At 46.3% G+C, this 17,337-nt stretch overlaps 1 protein-coding gene across 14 annotated transcripts in view; it reads left to right on the forward strand.

The window, feature by feature from the left end:
- Positions 1-17,337, forward strand: part of LOC126546064 (WW domain-containing adapter protein with coiled-coil-like) — a 397,851-nt gene that overhangs the window by 199,602 nt on the left and 180,912 nt on the right. The gene's annotated exons all lie outside the window — the stretch shown is intronic.

Consider the following 17,337-nt stretch of genomic DNA (forward strand, 5'->3'; position numbering starts at 1 on the left):
ATTGGTGCTTCCAGTAGTTCAGCTGGAAAAGCTTGTTCATGCTAAGTGACTCTGATTATTGTGCATCTTTGCATTAAAAGGCTGCTCTATGTCTGAGAGAAAAAGTGTTAAAACCATGGCAATCACTTCATATATTAAGCACTGACATATGCATACATGCTCCAATACTTGCACATGTGAAATGATTTTTGTATTTCATCTTTACCGTTCACTTCAGTGTTGTTGAAATAGAATTTTGATGCTAAGTTTGTTTCAGCACTTACAATGTACACCATTTACTCATTCAGTGCTTACACCACACTTTGGTGTGATTCATAATCCTTCAATTGCTTATGACACGCAAGTGCAAACACTTCGTGCACTGTTTTCCCACAGAAAACAGAAAATGGATCCTCTCTTCATTTTTGTACTTCATGTTATCGAGTTAGAAGTTCATAATTAGCTCAGGCAGCAGTTGGAGTGCTTGTACCTCCTTTTTTTGTGTACTGTGTTCACGGAAAATAAGTGAGAAGAATCAGGGGAACCGAGTGAAAACTATATGAAGCCAACAGAAACAGTAGCCAAGGAATTGAAACGTGGCATGCAGTATTATGGATTCGTACTTATTGCACAGCTCTGGTGCTGCAGCATTAATAATTTTGGTTATTTATGAAGCATGGCACAATTCTGCAATTTTACTAGTGCCCCAGGCCAATCTGTCCAGGTTCTCTGGAACTGTGGGCTTATACCATAAAAACCGGACTATAGGTCGGACCGGAATATAGGTCGATCCCCCAACTAATCAATTCTAAAAATGAAAAAAATCTTTTTCAATGGCAAAAGCACCGAAAGACACCCTTACCTTGAAACAAATGCGACTCAGCCGGTTACACAGTGGTGACAGTATTTGTTTAAATGCTGCTCGCATGTGCACCTGGCAAAGTTTTTAACAGTATCGCGCGACCATCGACCCGCGTGCTTGTCAGCACCTTATTAATGACACTGAGCGGCGAAACAAACGAGATACACGCATGCGTGTACATGCACTTTCTTTCGCTATTTCGCCGCTCCGTGACGTGATGATAAGGTGCTGACAAACACGCAGGTTGATGGTCGCGCGATACAGTTAAAAATTGACCGGGTGTACAGTACACAGAAGGGCACAAAGTGCGCAAGCGCTACTCCGAATCAGAGTCGTCCAAACTATAGCCAGGTGACGAGTGCTTCTCGCTGCCCACGTCCCATAGAGCGTCGTCCTCTGTGCCATCCAGCGCAAAACCCTCCCTCTTCATGAATCGTCGCACCCAGGATGGCGAGCCCTTGAATTTCGCCCTCGTCAGTCCAGAGGCGTGCACAATCTCCACCGCTTGCAAACGGATTCATTCAGCAGTGACAGGCAATAATCTTACACGCAGCTCCTGGATGAACTTCGCAACCTTCTCTCCCAGTTCTGGATACGCTGCGGTCGTTTCCTTTGGTTTCTGCAAGTTGTGGATGACATTTTCTTTTGGTTGCTGCAAGTTGTGATACGCTGCTTCTGCCTCGGCCAGTACCGAATGCTCTTTTCGGATACTCCAAATTCGCGCTGTGCCACCAGGTTGCCGTCGGCTTCTGCGTACTCAGTTGCCTTTTTCTTGAAGGCGACGGTTAATTGCCGTCGGCTTCTGCTCATTTTGAAACAAAATGTGAAAAAGCAGCTTTTAAGCAATATAACATTGTCACAGTGGAAACGCAAATTCGCGGTGCCACAATGTCGCCACGCCGCGCTGCTGCTGATGGCGATGGCGGCTGTTTACTTCATCTGCCCATTGTTGCAAGACTTCCATAGTTTTTCCGCCAATGTCCTGTATATAATACGAGGGTCGACTTTTCGCAATGGCTTTTTGAAAAGAAGTTCGACCTATATTCCGGCTTTTACGGTAACTCAAGTGAAGAAAAATACACACTAGATGCTGCGCTAACCTGCTGAGATCCATGAGTATTCCCTTGTGTTGCCGACACGTTGTTGTTCAGGTGGTTTGGGAGAAAAGTTTGAGAGCTGGATGAAAACCCATGTTACCTCAAAGTGAACAGAGACAATTTGACCAAACATATTAAAGGGGATGAGTGCTTCTGTGTGTTGTCACATCACCAATGTTGTTGGAAGTTAGCTTAACGTGGAAGGAGCTATCACTCCCTGGCAGCCATTTTGTTAAGTGTTTTTGCCAACTTGCACAACTGGAACATTGCCTAAATGCTGTAGCAAAATATGTGAAATCTGCATCTATTGCTTTGCCCAAATTGCTTGCTTTGCTTTGCTATTCTCATGTGCATTGTTCGGTGTAGTGTATGGACAGTTCTGAAGACTGCTGATAGTTAGAATTACAGAAACAGCTTTATGAAAGCAAATGGAATAGTATATAAACTCTTGAAGGTGGCAACTTGTACATCATGCTACTGTGCTCCTTCCTGCTTGCTTCTTTTATGTAGCTTATTCACGTCTTGTGTCATAGCCTTCATGAATACCATTCGCATCCTTTTATTCAAGCTATGTGTGCCTCTGTTTTTCCTGTTGTGGTTTCCACAGTTATCTTAGCAGCACTAGCATAATTATTAGGTAATGTCATATCCAGGCACATTTGGGTATCTATTCACATTAGGAACTAACCACTTTTTACACGACCTGGTCTGCAAAGCCTGCAGTGACCAAAGCAAAGATACTGTGGCACTTGTGCTAACATATCCACTTGTTACCAGTCAGTGTAGCAACTGTGAAGAGGCCAAAAGGTCAATAGAGAAGTAAAACTGTATTGGAGGAACATGTGCACAGAAAGGAAAACAGCACTCATGTGATCAGTGTCAAATTTCCCTGCTCATGTCTGTCGGCTATTTATACATAATTCCAGAGTTACCACTAGTGTTCGTGTAGTGTATATGGCAACCTGAGCAAACATGCCTGTCTCACTATCAAATTGGTTGACAACCACTACAGAGCTTCAGATAAAGCAAGGGCATTCTGTGCAAGAGCAATAGTGATGAAACGGAAGAAAAAGGAAGGCATGGTTATTTAATGAAAACTATTGTGAAAAACAATGAACATGCACATATGTAAATATGTATAGTAAATATGTGTGTATGTGTGCATTACTACGTAACATGATATGCTGAGGGATGCTTACAAAGGTATCAACCCAACGTCGGTTCTACCGGATTTTTTTTCTTCATATCAAAATTTCCGCTCTTCGAAGGGGGGGTGCAGGCCATGTACAAGGGCAGGCCTTGGACGAATAAATACAGTAATTAAAAAGGGTAGGGCTGCATCTCTAGTGCCATCGTGCAGCTGGACAAAGCCAGACCAAACAACCTAAGCGGGTCACCATTTTCATTGTATTGTTTGTTGGTTCAGCTGAGGAGGTACGTGTGAGCTGTGAAGTCGCTGTTCACGAATGTTGCTTCGACAGCCAGGAAGCCCTCCGTAGACCGCGACGTCCACACGTCTAGTGTGATACAGACATACTGCGCTCCCGCCAAAGGCAATGATATTTTAATCTGCAGCACTGATACTTTCCCGGGCAGGAACTTCTCTCTGAGGTCATCCCGCGATGGCAACTTGTAGCCCGGGACGGCGACCTGAATTTGAAAAATACAAAGCAGTTACATTGAGGAAAGATGACTTATAATATTGTCAAACCAGTGCCTCTGTTTTCTTCAATGCCAGCCAGATGCGGCCGATCCGACCGTTCACTACCCTCTCCTATCGTCCATTCCCACTCTCCCCTATTGGCTAGCATTCGCGCCTGCTTTATGGTCGTGGGGGAGAGCGCCATCTGGGTGGCACCTCGTGACGGAAGTCGGAGGAATACTGACAGACGCGTCATAACCTGACAGGTGCAGGGACGGAGTCTCTACTGCTACACCAGCGGAGCGGCAGTGCCGCGAGCTCAGACGCACGTGACACAAGCAGCCATACCATCCGGGTAGCATTGCATCGCAGCAACTTACTGAACTAAGGCACACCAACGGCTCCCATTGGGGGGCGAGCGATTGCACTGGCATTGAAAAAATAGAGGAAGCATTTGTCAATGAATTGTTTGAATCCCTCCCTCTCGACAACACGAAACGGCTCCATATCAGTGCAAGTCATGTTGATTATGGCATCATCAAGAGCAGCCTTTTGATGAACAGGCACAGAGCTGCACCTAGCAGTGAAGGCAGACATTATTTTCAGGTGACTTTCCAGCCCTTTCTCTTGTTGTGTGTACTCATGTTCGGGCTTTCTTTTTAGGTGCCGAATCAAATTAAGTGAAACTCCAACTACAGCATGTATAGTTTCGGAGCAAAGCTTGCAGTGTGCAGCTTGTTTGTTTTCATTGCGGGTAATTTCAAAAAATTTTTTCCAGTGTGCCATGTTGGCAGACTTAATGCGTGCGTGAGCTGCTGGGCGCAGGAACCAGTGTGGCAATGCGTTTTGGAAGCGCTTATTTGCAACAGAAGGCTGGAAAGGAGGGTAGGGGTGGTAACACAGAAAGCTGAGGGGGATGCTTCATAGCATTGTCTAGCATTCACAGTATGAATGAGCTGCTAAAGGAACCATTGGGCTTCTCTAGCTGCCAACAGGTGCTAGCGTGGTGGCGCCACCCGGACCTCCCTCTACCTCCCTCTACCCTAGAACAGCACGAACGTGGGTTTCCTTCGGTTGGGGCTCGGGGAGGCACCGCGATGGCCGCAGTTACGTGGGCTCTCCTGCTTCGGCTGGCTTCCTGAACCAATGCTTTCAAAAGTTTATTCTCTCTCTTTCTGTATGGAGGGAGAGGGCGCACAGTTCATCGTGTATGACTGTGTGCTGCGCTGACCTGCAGACCTTCGTCGACAGAGTTTTGGTGAAAGGCGTCCATGTGCCTAGACAGAGGTGACAGTATTGCAAAAGGGTTGGGGGGAGCACGAGGTGAGATGCAAGCTGGTATGTGAACGCTTTCAGTGAACACAAGCAAAGCAACAGTGTCAATACGCATTACAACTTGGAGAAGCGTTTTTTCGAATGTGTGTTTGAGTCGCCCATGGCTTCACAAGAAAAAACAAACAAGTCAAGGGTGGGGAGACAGCAGGTGGCTGGGGCAAAGGCTATCTGTTCTACCTACCGTTGCCTACCTGTTCCCACCTCCAGTTGTTCAAGAAGCGTCATCTTCTTGAACGCCTTCCGAAATGGGTAGCTTTGACCGAGCTGTAACATTAGCGGTGCTGGTCGCATTCTACATTGGAATCTGCAGATAAGATTGCCCTGCTTGCCGCGATATCTTTCTTTTTTTGCCACCCCCTGATTGGCTGCTTAGTGCTCAAAAAGCGCGTCGCTGAAAGAATAAACGTCGTTGTCTTCCTGGCACTGCGTAGGTCGTCAGTTCCTTGGCCCGGTCATCCTGCCGCCCTCGGCATCTAGCCATCAAATACGTAACGCTACCAAAGTAAAAAAAAAATCACAAAACGTAAAGGGGGGAGGAGGGGAGTATGTCGCCACTGTAGTTCCGCACGACAGATACCAATGGCATAGAGTCACGGTTATGCAAAAAATCGAGACAGACTTCGAAGCAGCTCAGTCTATAAGGACAGAATTGTAGTAGGCGCATTGCTTATGAATTGTGCGGTTCTCACCCGTGCTCTTGGGACAAAGGAACGACAACACAGTAGTGCAAACAATCACAAGGGCATTTATTGCACTTTTCATAGACTAATGCCTGCTAGCGGAGTTGCTATCCACAAAACATGCCGATGGACGCGCAACAAATTGCGGAAGTCACCGGGACCACATAGCGAGTGATTTTGTTCGCCCCATGCTGGACACCAACGCCTAGTCACCCGCAGCATCGACATAGTTTATTGATATCATGGCAGGTGCTGGTTGCGGAGCACTCTTCGGATCATGTGCTTGTTCAAGAGCCAGGTGTAGGAAGGTGGTGCCAGCAAAGCCAGGCAAGATGGTCACACGAGGCTCCCACAGGAAACGGCCAGGCAGGTGGAGCCAATGCCTTGGGCTGCGCGCATGGCTAGACATAAATCATGAGTAACGGCCAGTAGTCACGAGGAGACAAAAGAATGGCCAGGAAGAGGGAGGAAAAATATACGAAAAGGACTGGAGAAGAGAGGAGGAAGTAAATGAGAAAACAAAGATGAAGCATGCAGCTAGAGTCTGCTAATATGGGGAAACCCCGCCAATAGCATACCGGGGTAGCCCTCGGTGACACGGTCTCGCAGAAGCATGGATCGGCGCACGCGCGAAACGTCTGTGCCGCTTGCTAATCTCGTGCCAAAGAGGAAGAGCCTTCTCCTTTTTGCACCCGAGTAACCCCGCGGTTAGGTGGCGTTAACAGAACAACACTCGCGCCATCTCTCGTACTACCCTGCAGGCATACCGACCGCCGGCAAACGACCAACAGACCAAACGATCAGCCAAACCAAACAGACCAAACGACGGCTTTCAATATCTTACTCCTGTTGCTGCAGCATGCGTTGACAAAGCATACATGGTCTGCAAGCTGGAAGTACTGCAGTACTGTGTCACGAAAACGTGATCTTTTTGGGTGACGGCAACCAATCAATAAACCCACGTAATAAACGCGAAATGCGAAGGTTGTGGGATCGTTCCCCACCTGTGCCAAGTTGTTTTTTCATCGACTTTCATTTCCATTAATTTGTCGTTTCTTTATTTCATTTATTAAGCACAAGTAATTTCCCCTATGTTGTCCTTGGTGGCAGTTTGTTGGCTTCTTATGATATAATAAACATAGGGCCCCTCTATTAACCTGCCTTTCTTCTAGTGTGACTGAGGAACTCATACAGGCTCCGAAAACGTCTTGTTTTTTCGCCTTGACTGGGTCAGTGACTGCAACTTCTTCATCAAGAAGGATACTTCGTTTGGTGGGGAGCGCACGTACCCATTTCTTCCCGCATACTCACGTCGTCTCGTTCGCACATTGCAGATGTGTTGAGAGCCGGTGTAGGACATGGGAGAGAGGCACTACACGCCCTCCCATTCTCCTTCGCTCTCATGACATGTGCACCTCCCCCCACACCCACCCCGGCTCACGGGAAAAGGAAAGGTATCAGACAGGCAAGGAGAACACTCCCTTCATGAAAGGTAAAAAAAGTTATAAAAGGGCATCGCCACAAGAGACCCTCTCTCTCTGGCGCCTGACCTCTAACCTGCCGAACTGAAATACCTGCTGCCACCCGTGAGTGACCTCGTTTGCCTGACTATCCCATGCAACGAGGGCAGCCTATTTATTACTTATTACATTCCATCTGCCCGTGTCCGTTATTGCTGGTAGCAATAAACGTTGTTAGAGTTGACACCGCTGATTGCCTTATTCGTTCGGACCTGACGTAGCTGCAATTATATGTGCTACGGCTTCGAAGTACCATGGAATGCCTGTGTGTGGCTAGATCTGGAGCTCGCCTTCAGCCCTAGCCGCACGTAGAGTGTAACCACCACACTTAAAAAAAAAAAAATAATACTGTCTTTGCACTAGCTTGCAGAAGGGCCAAAGAAATGATGAACAGTCCAAAATAAAAAATATTTAAACTGTCAGTGCAGCTGTTCTTATATGAATTTTTTTCTTAAATGTCAGCGAAGGTAGAAACTTGGCCAGATCACAAAAGTTCAGTCATAGTTGCCTTTGATGACTACAGTACATTGAAGCTGCCAGATATCTGCTAATATCCATCTACAAGGTCAATAGACTGATTTGACAATGAATTTCACGGCATCACCACTGCTACAAAGCATGCCAGTGGAATACTTGCAGACAACTTTTGGCTGCAAAGTGAAAGCTATGGGGGCGGGGCTTCTGTACATGTGTTCATACGCAATGTAGCTTGGGCCCATTTGGCACCGCTTTCAGTTTTGATTTCTCCAACCTTGCTTATCTCCTTTACTTTAGGGAAGACAAGCCCACTTAACATGAATTTCTGAAGCTAATCCTTGTTTATAGACATCCCATGTGTATTGAGCTCTGTACAGCACACAACACAGCCTCTGTCCGTGCTCTGAAATGGCCATATGACATTGGCAAGTACCGTATTTACTCAAATCTAAGGCGCACTTTTTTCCCGATAGAACGGGTCCAAAAATTGCATGCATGTTAGAATTGAGTACGACCCTAAATCTGTGTTACCACATTGCCATCAGCATTTCAAAAGGGCCACCTTGTGCATGCTTCGAGCCTAGCTGCCATAACTTCCTCCATGTGCTGTAGTATGTGTGCTTAGGTTAGTCCACCGTCCATCTTCCCGTTTTCTGAGTTTACTCTATCAGCATGGAAGTGCCAACTGTGAAGACACATCGAGTGTTCATCACGATGCTGCAAATAAAAGAAAGTGGTCACATGTGCGGAGATGGGTGGAAATCGGGCCGCATCATGGGCGTTCGGAGTTCCCGCAACTTGCATGCAGGACTGGTGCAAACGGAAGAGATTTTTTACACCAGCGGTTGCTGCGTAGGCATGGCTACGCGGGCCCTATATTGAACGCAATCTGTGATGGAGATTGTCTATGCATCTAGGCGCACCACGCTGTGTTCTCATCGCTTAGTTCACGTACAAGCAAGAGGCCGCACAAAGGTCAATTCACTCGTTTCTGCTACAGCACTTCTTCACTCCAGCGTTCTGATAAAAAGTTTCCATGGTCATTGAGTGAGACATGAACATGTCTGCTTGTGTTCATGTGACACCATGCTTGTTAATTTAGTTTGTAAGCGAATGTTTAAAAGTTTATACGACCGATATAAAACTATTATTCTTACCTCCCGTATAGCTGTTTCGGGCGAAACTGCGACTTTTTTTATTTGTCACAACTTTAGGGCATTGGGAGTAAATCTTTCTTTTTACAAATGAGAGAAAGTTGTATTTTTGTATGAAATAATGAAGTGCGTGGTACTGTAGAGGACTTTTCTTTTTTTAGGTCATGGCAAACGGGTGCGCGTTACAATCGAGGGCGCGTTAGAATCGAGTAAATATGGTAAGCCTGCTCAATCATTTGTACATGCTGACAGTTGATTTCCAGATGGGTTTGCATGCTCTCTGTGTAGGCATTCCACACACTTATTTTGCACCCTTCAACAGCCATTTGTTGCTGAAGCTGGTCATCAGTCTCTTAGGCGAGCTGACAGGTGGGCCAGCGACAAACACTAACCAGAAGGCTAACCAGAAAACATGCAACGTTAATTAAGGTGTAAAAACACAACGGTCTTGCATGTGCAAAAACTCAAAAGGGCAAACTAAAGAACACGGTAAAATATTAGTAGCTGACTGGTGAATGCAATGTGTTGTTTCAATTATGTGCTGTAAAAAAAAAAAAATTGTTTTCTATTTTCTGTTGTGAAAAAATGGCAGGACTACTTCCAGATGCGCTGCCATAGGCGTGCTTTAGTTCGTAGCCTTCGCTTCATAGCCAAGAAAAGTCTGCCAGTATAGTAGTCCTTTAGACTGTAGGTAACTGTGGTAAGAAGCATGTTGGGGTGGGAGGGGGTGGGGGGGTGTTTGTACTATGATAAACTTGATTACTCTTGAAATCAAAAGGCAGAGAGGTGAGAATAAAGTGATTTTATAGTAGGAGTGGGGTTTACCAGATGTACCTCCCAACGTCTGTCAAAAATCCACGACGACATTGTACTCATCATTCTCTTCAGTGTTGTACCCGAATACAGTGGGGAAGCACCTAAGACTACTGTCATCTTGGTGACACAACAGGGTCTTATTCTTTTGGTTACACTTATTATTAGCTTGATTGGCTAGCTCTTTTGCACATATGGCACTCAGCGATCTTGTGTTATCTGCTTGATGACCTTGTTTTTTTGCTCCTGATCAGTTCCATGTGAAATCAAAATGTAAAATAATGGTTATTTTAATTTTCAGTATTTTTTCACACATCTCTGTATAAATTGTATAAACTGAATTTAAAGCATGCACTCTAAACGTAGTGAAATCCGTCCATTGAGTGCACAAAAGCAGATGGGCGCTTTCCTGGGCTGATGCACGTCTGTCTTCCAAGCCTTACATGCAAGTCACTTGGTGTCTCATGATGTTCTAGGGTTTTGAAGGCAAAGCAGCAACCTTTCAGTCCCGTGCCATTGCTGATGACGCACCAAAACAAGCTTTTCCAATTTGAAAGCAGCAAATACTGTGGAACCTCGATTATACGACTTTCTCTGGACCATGAAAAAGCGTCGTAAAATGCGGGTGTCATAAAATCCGGACATAAATTATGCCTATAAGAGTACTGCTTATTTCGCACGACAGATTTACGAGAAACTTCAATGTAAACTACTACAGTGGAATCTCGATGATACGATCACGGCTAATACGAATTTCCGGATGATACGAATATTTCTGTGGTCCCGGACGAGCCCCATTACTTTGCAACGTGCTAGAGAACGGTTGTTACGAATCAATTTTCGACCCGCATCGGTTGATACGAAAATTACCGAAGACACTTGAAATTCTAAAGTGTGCTTGGCGAAAGCCAGACGCTGCTGCCGTCTGCGCTCCAATTTATTCGCTTTGTTGTTCCGAGTATGGCAACTGAGCATTCGACGTAGCTCAGTCAGATAATTCCACAGGTCTCGAGGCTACCTTATCGCCGACAAGTACAGCCCTGCAGGCCCTACGTGCCTAAAAATTTCCTTGATTTGTCCGCTAAACGGTTCTGGCCTTGTAGTTCCAGAATCGCCCGTGCACAGTCGGCCGTGAACAGGCGACTAGACATGGGGCACCTCCATCTTGCGCTCCCTTAAAGGGCAAGCTGTGGAGAATGGATAAGCTGCTCAATCGTACACACACACACACACACATCGGATGACTGTGACACGGGATTTTTGCACGGCATGGAGCTCATAAAGCGCTACTCTAATTTAAAAATGATAATAACTGAAATAACGTCGGCTATGTGCTCGCTTTGACAATAGGGGCGCATGCCTCTTAGTTGGCACGCCTCGGCGGCGCGTTTCGGGAGTTTCTGCTGCCTATTTCGCGATTCTTACGTGCCTAAAAATTTCCTTGATTTGTCCGCGATAGATGCCTTTAGCTGATTGCGATGGGTAACTGAATATAGAACTATTTCTGAACAGTTCTGGCCTTGTAGTTCCCGAATCTCACACGTATGCAGTCGGCCGAGAACCCGGCTAGGTATAAGGCGTCTCGGCCGCCTTTGACAGCGCTTAGAACGTAGAAGGGTAAGATAATGGTGGAAAACAGTACGCTTCTCTCACCGGAAAGGCGACTAGACTCGGGCCACCTCCATCTTGCGCTCCTTCGAAGGCCAAGCCGAGGAGAATGGATAAGCTGCTCAGTGGTATGCACACACGTATACACTACTCTAACGACTCAGTATGTTTGTACAAAATCGTTTCAGGGTCCCTTGAAGTATGGTCGGGGACCCGGCTCACCAGTCCATCGTTGGGCACAATATGGGACAAATTTGTTTCACATGGGAAAGCAGTCGCTGCGGACCTTGGACTCTCGCTTGATCGCCTGCACATGTTTGCAGCAGCGAAAGACATTGTTTCCTCGGAGATGCCCATAAACGCGGCGAATCGCCGTCGGAAGGGCGGCTTGGTTGTCTTCACACATTTGCAGGGCGAAAGATTTTCTCGTTTCTCTGAAACCGTCCCGAAACGCGACCTGTCGCCCTTTAGGTGGTTGTGGCGGGTTGTTAGGCATAATGCCGGCGCCTTCGTTCGCTACAGCCTTGGCGCCTGTCTGCTGCTTGCTTAAGCGGCGAGCCACGTGGTGGTTCGGTGCATTACCTGACTGACATAACAGACTCGACTGCTTCACACACTTGCATTCCTTCACTCAACCTCCGCAGCAGACACAACAAAATGCAGCCGACTAAACTACCGCTTTCCTATCACGTGAGGGCCTATTTCCCATCATCCCATTCCTCTAAATTTTTTTACTAGGCTTCAAGATTGTTACGTGACTCTCCCTCCTAGTTTTTTCCTTCCTCCATGCCTCTAGTATGGGTGTGTTCCACTTCTGGCCAGCATCGGAGACAGTCTATGTAGACAGGCGAGACAGCGTTGATGCCATGTAATGGAACGCGTTTCTGTAGACTTTTTTTCTAGCTGTCTGGAAGACGTACGGAAAACGACGCTTCTGCGACTTACGCCAACTCGCGGAGACGAGGAAAAGTTGAGAAAAGCATACACTATTTCTGTATTTTAAAGCTTTGCACCTGGGAGCCTATGAAGAATGCAATGTGATTTACATTAAATGGACCCTGAAACGATTTTGTACAGGGTGGTCCTTTATGAAAGGGAACACGCGAGCGCGTGGCCTGTGTTCTTAGGAGGTAGAGTTACTGGATATGCTCATATCCAGCTTTTCTGGACACGAGGGGTTAGTTCGTGTGAGTGCCACCACGTGGCGTACTGACCTTAAACATTTAAAACTTCCCGCGGTGACGCGTGATGACGTCAACAAAAGGAAAATAAAATAAATAAAAGCTATCCCTGTGCATTGAACTTTGCCACATTGCTTGTCCCGCCGGCGTTATCAGTGTTCTTGATAAAGCGTAGCTGCTCGTCGCCTGGAAATGACTTATGATCCTAAGAGCGTTTAGTCGCGACGATCGATGATGGATTCTGGGCTTTTGATACGGTTCTTTTTTTTTTTTTCTTTTTGATGCTACGGAGTCAACAAGTTAGGCTGTCAGAAGCACTCCGTGGCAGCCTTTCTTCAGTTGGCACACATTGTTAACGTCCGAACATCGCACAGCGTCTTCGAGAGACGCCGTCATGAACGGCTTTTGATTTTGACCTATCGATTTCGTTAAGGTGCCCCCAATTATTTCGCTAGTGACTTTGCTATCCGCACTCACGGGCTACCGACACAGCTGCAAATCGAGATTTGCTTAAGTATTAAGACATATACATGGATAAGTTGGTTTTGCACCTTGACGCAAAAGTCACGACACAAGAATTGAGCAAACTGTCTCTTTGTCATCGTCTGTAAGCATGCAATGGCCGAAGTTGCTCGCAATAGTATGTCACATTTACTCGCCACCAGGCCAGGTACACCCTTGGGTATGACATATACAGTACCTGCAGTGTTTCCAAGGTAGTCTCCTAAGACGGTTATCCACGTGCGTGAAGGAAGACCGCTATTTTACATTATTGTGCAGTAATATATGCGGGATTTCTATGCTCTCTATATTGTCTACCATGTTGCCGTTCCGCCTTTATAATATAACCGCAATGTAGACTACCATTTATCGAACGCCATACAGGCTACCGACATACTGAAAAACCTCACGCATGACTCCTGACAATTACTTGTATTCAAAAGCTGGGCGACTGCCAAGGGCATCCTTAACGAATGTTACATAACACATTATGGGATTTTACGTGCCAAAACTACGATCTCATTATGAGGCACGCCGTAGTGGAGAATTCGGGAATAATTTAGACCACTTGGGGTTCTTTAACATGCGCCTAACCCTAAGTGCACGGGTGTTTTCGCATTTCACACCCATCGAAATACGGCTGCCATGGCTGGGATTCGATCCCCAGAGCTCGTGATTAGCAGCCAAACCCAACAAAAACTAAGCAACTACGGAGGGGAAGGAATGTTGGCAGTTCGAGGAAGATGGCAGTCGCCACGTGAGACAATTTGTTCCCATCCTCATTGCACGAGAATCGGTACCAGCCGTCGAAGAGTGACACCGTAGAATGCACTGTATTTAATGTGATGGAGTCTGCGTCCAATATTTCAGACCCGAATTGCCCTGTAACTGACAACCAGGCATCTCACTTATAAGTGCAGTCGCCTGACAGTTGTCGGGCGCTGGCGTCGGGCACAGGACCTACTTGACCTCTGTTCAACACTTGCCGCCATTCTCTCCTTATTTCGCACCATCGGTTTCATCTGAACTGCTTCAAAAGCCCATTTATTTTTGCCAAAATTTGGCCACCCTGTCAACGTAATGGTTTCTTATTTTTAGGTCATCTTTTATATTTAGGCTAATGCTGTCCTGAGATTTGCAGTGATTTCACCTTTCCCAAAATGCCCGCATTTTTGTTGGCCTCTGTTCATATTTTGGAGGATCTTTAATTGAACTTGAAACCATTGCATGGCTCCCTGACCACGTTGCTCAAAAAGTCTTTTTATTTCCCTGAGGTCTCGTCCAAGCTTCTGCATTCTTGCCGTTCATCAACCTCCGGGTTTACCTGTCACTTGTATCCCATTTTGACGACTACAATCCCACGGAAGTTGGCAACGATATAATGTCCATGGCATTAAAGCCGTTTAAATAAATTCTATCGTGGAGACAACAGCTGCTTTTGCTCACTGGGAACACAAATATTGCATAAATGAGCGCCATTCTTAAGCATATAAATTGATAGTCTAAAAAATTATGCGGATCTCACGTATGTGCGAATTGATGTAAACGAAGCATTCTGTGTTCTTTGTTGTCATTGTCCTATGTAATCTCCACAGAGTAGTCAGGCACCCTCCAATGAAATGATGTCAGTGTTTGCCCGATTACGCCCGCCATTACGATGCAAATAAACGTAACTTCAACCTATTTTCTCAGAAATAAACATTTAATGAAACGCTGACGTCATCCTGAACAAGATCATCAGGAGCCGTAGTACTCTATCTTATGATGCCCCTATTGGCAAGATTATTTTCCTGTGTTTTTTTTTGGGGAGGGGGGGGGGGGGGGGGGGCGATGTGCTCTTGTACCGCAGAAACATCCCTCGATGCGCTCGTTTTTATTCTCGAGCACCCAATGAAAACAGTCATCGCTGCAACTCAAGATGTCCTGGTGGCAGGCCACCTTGGCGTGTCACGAAAGTATGACCACACTGATACATTTGGGTTGGCATATACCACTTTATGCGTCATACTTCGCCACATTCAGTTTTCAAACTATGCCAGAGCTCGAAAAGGCCGGCCAACTCACTAGGTCCCTTTCCTCTGTTTACTTCCGCAAAGTGTGCATCTATCGCTGTGGTTACCAAATATGCCCAGTGGTATGCTATCACTCAAGCCTTTCTGGCGACCTGAGCAACTGAAGTCGCAGGCTTTCTGCAACCGGCGTCGACGTTCAATATGGCTATCCTCAAGTACTTTTCGCGGACTTCGCTCACCGCCTTCTCTCCAGTGTCATCTCTTACACTACTCGCTCCTGCTAGACACAACACAAACACGCAACGACCTTAATGAAGCATCAATTACCTGCTAGCTGACATGCTGTTGATGTACCTTCGCGCTGAGCACTGGGATTGGAGCGTGGTCCTGTCTATGGCGACATTATCGGCCTACAGCCTTGCTCAACAACACTGCTCGTTACTCATCCTTTTTTTTTGTCGACAGCAGCATAATGTATTTCCTCTGAATATACTTTCGGCTTTAGGTGTGACCTTGCCCGCCCACTTATTCTGTTACGTTGATGGCGACCGTTGTCATCAGGCTGCCGCCTCATTCTGAGCTTCGCCCTCACCAGAGAGCGCAGAAAGTTGTTTTCACAAACAAACCACCAGGATTGTTTTCGCAGCATCCTCCATTTGGGAGCTGGGCGCACTAACTATTACGCTATTACCTCCCTCCACAATTTTCTGTTTATCTGCCTTCCCACTTCTCGTTTTCGTCGCAGATGCAGGCAGAACGGACGCAGAAACGAAAAAAAAAGTAAAGATTGCTTGAGCCACCAGCTGACACGACCTTAACTTTGGCAGGTTACTCTCATTAGAGCGCATGTGCTTGCGGCTAAGTGCTGATCGTGGGTCGCCTTAGCTTTATTGTAAATTTGCTTTCACCGACTCTTTTCAAATAAAACTGAAACGCCGGACAAAAATAACACCTACCGTTGTATTATTTTGTAGTTTAAACCAAAAACACTCATTCGCACAAGCAGTGATTTTTTTAAGAAAGGGCATAAGGATGACATATTGCGAGGCCATGTCGCTGCCAGTACGGGCCAGCACCATGTATCGACGAAAGGGCATCACACTGCCGATGCATGCGGCAGGTTACTGAATGATGAAAACAGGAAACATGACTGTTTTTCAGTTCACGCAACTTATTAGACACAGAACACCAGGCGCCCACCACCATGACATTTTTTTGACAACAGCGACGCACAACGGCGGACTAATATACTTCTAAAGGGGTTTAATTTTATTTTTCCTCGCAGAACCACCAGCACAGGGACCGCCGCACCGTGCACCGCAGCCATGTACTCTAGCCGCCCTCCTTTTCCTCTAACAATATGGCTGGTGGCGGCTTCATGCACTCCCGTAGGCGGCGAATTAGACTGTCACTCCAGAAGTTTAAATATATAACCTCTTTTCATAGAAACGACAGCATGGTTGCTAATATATTGTTCACTTGGATATGTTTGGCACGAGGCCCAAGACGGCACCCTGTCTTCTAACGCGTTCTTATGTTTGCGTTCGCGTCTCTGTCTTGAAGGGATGCGCACCGTAACATGGTGCAATGGTGCTTGTGTTGAGCGTATGTAAGGCGAGAAACGCTGTTCTAAAATGTCTGTTCTCTAACTTGTGCAGCAAACCCATGTTTATAGTATTCCCGCAATAGCAAGAGTCCCGAGTATAGCAAGCGTCAAGTTACAGTCGTAACTTGAAGCGACAGCGTAGTTGTAATCAACAGACCCTGCCAGTAAGGAATGAGCGGTGAGGCATGGCTGATGAATAAGTAATTGCCAAGATTGGTTTTCAGTAAACATTTGTTACCAAGAACGGCGGGTGCTTATACTACCGCAAAGGACGGATGCTGGGCGTTGACTCCAATCATTTACTTGCCACATCACGCATCTACACTGGAATTCAACTGGTTTCACCAACTCTTGCGTATGTTCTCTCGACCCTAAACTATGACTTCGCCTGCCACCCGGGCTCCAGCTTTTCCTCTCTTTGTGCCTCGCTTCTTTTCCAATGTGCCGAGACATGCTTTGCTGCTCCTTTTTCTCAATAAATGAAGGCATTCATTCTTAAGTTACTGGAGAAAATAGCGTGTCTTCATCTCCATAACTACCCTGTCTCTCACCTGGACTCTCCCATTGCAAAACCATGTTGCTGTGTTGCAAATGGTTGGGCATCACATATACAATATTCTAGGAATGGCCAGCAGCGCGGCGTGCAATTTTCGGTGGGTGTCGAGACAGTATATGAAGCGCCTTCTCTGCCACATCCACACTTAGCGCTGTGCTCCGTGAGGTACTATTAGCCGCTAGCATGCAGTACGAAATGAAAGAAACTTATCTGGGCTGGTTGGGGGCAGCTCATTTCGGATTTGTGGTGCGTCGATTTAAAATATATGTTTCTTATCTAAGCCTAAATCACAGCGATATAGGCGATGTGAGTTA

Source organism: Dermacentor andersoni, chromosome 1 (assembly GCF_023375885.2).
Source record: "Dermacentor andersoni chromosome 1, qqDerAnde1_hic_scaffold, whole genome shotgun sequence".
NCBI classification, from domain to species: Eukaryota; Metazoa; Arthropoda; class Arachnida; order Ixodida; family Ixodidae; genus Dermacentor; species Dermacentor andersoni.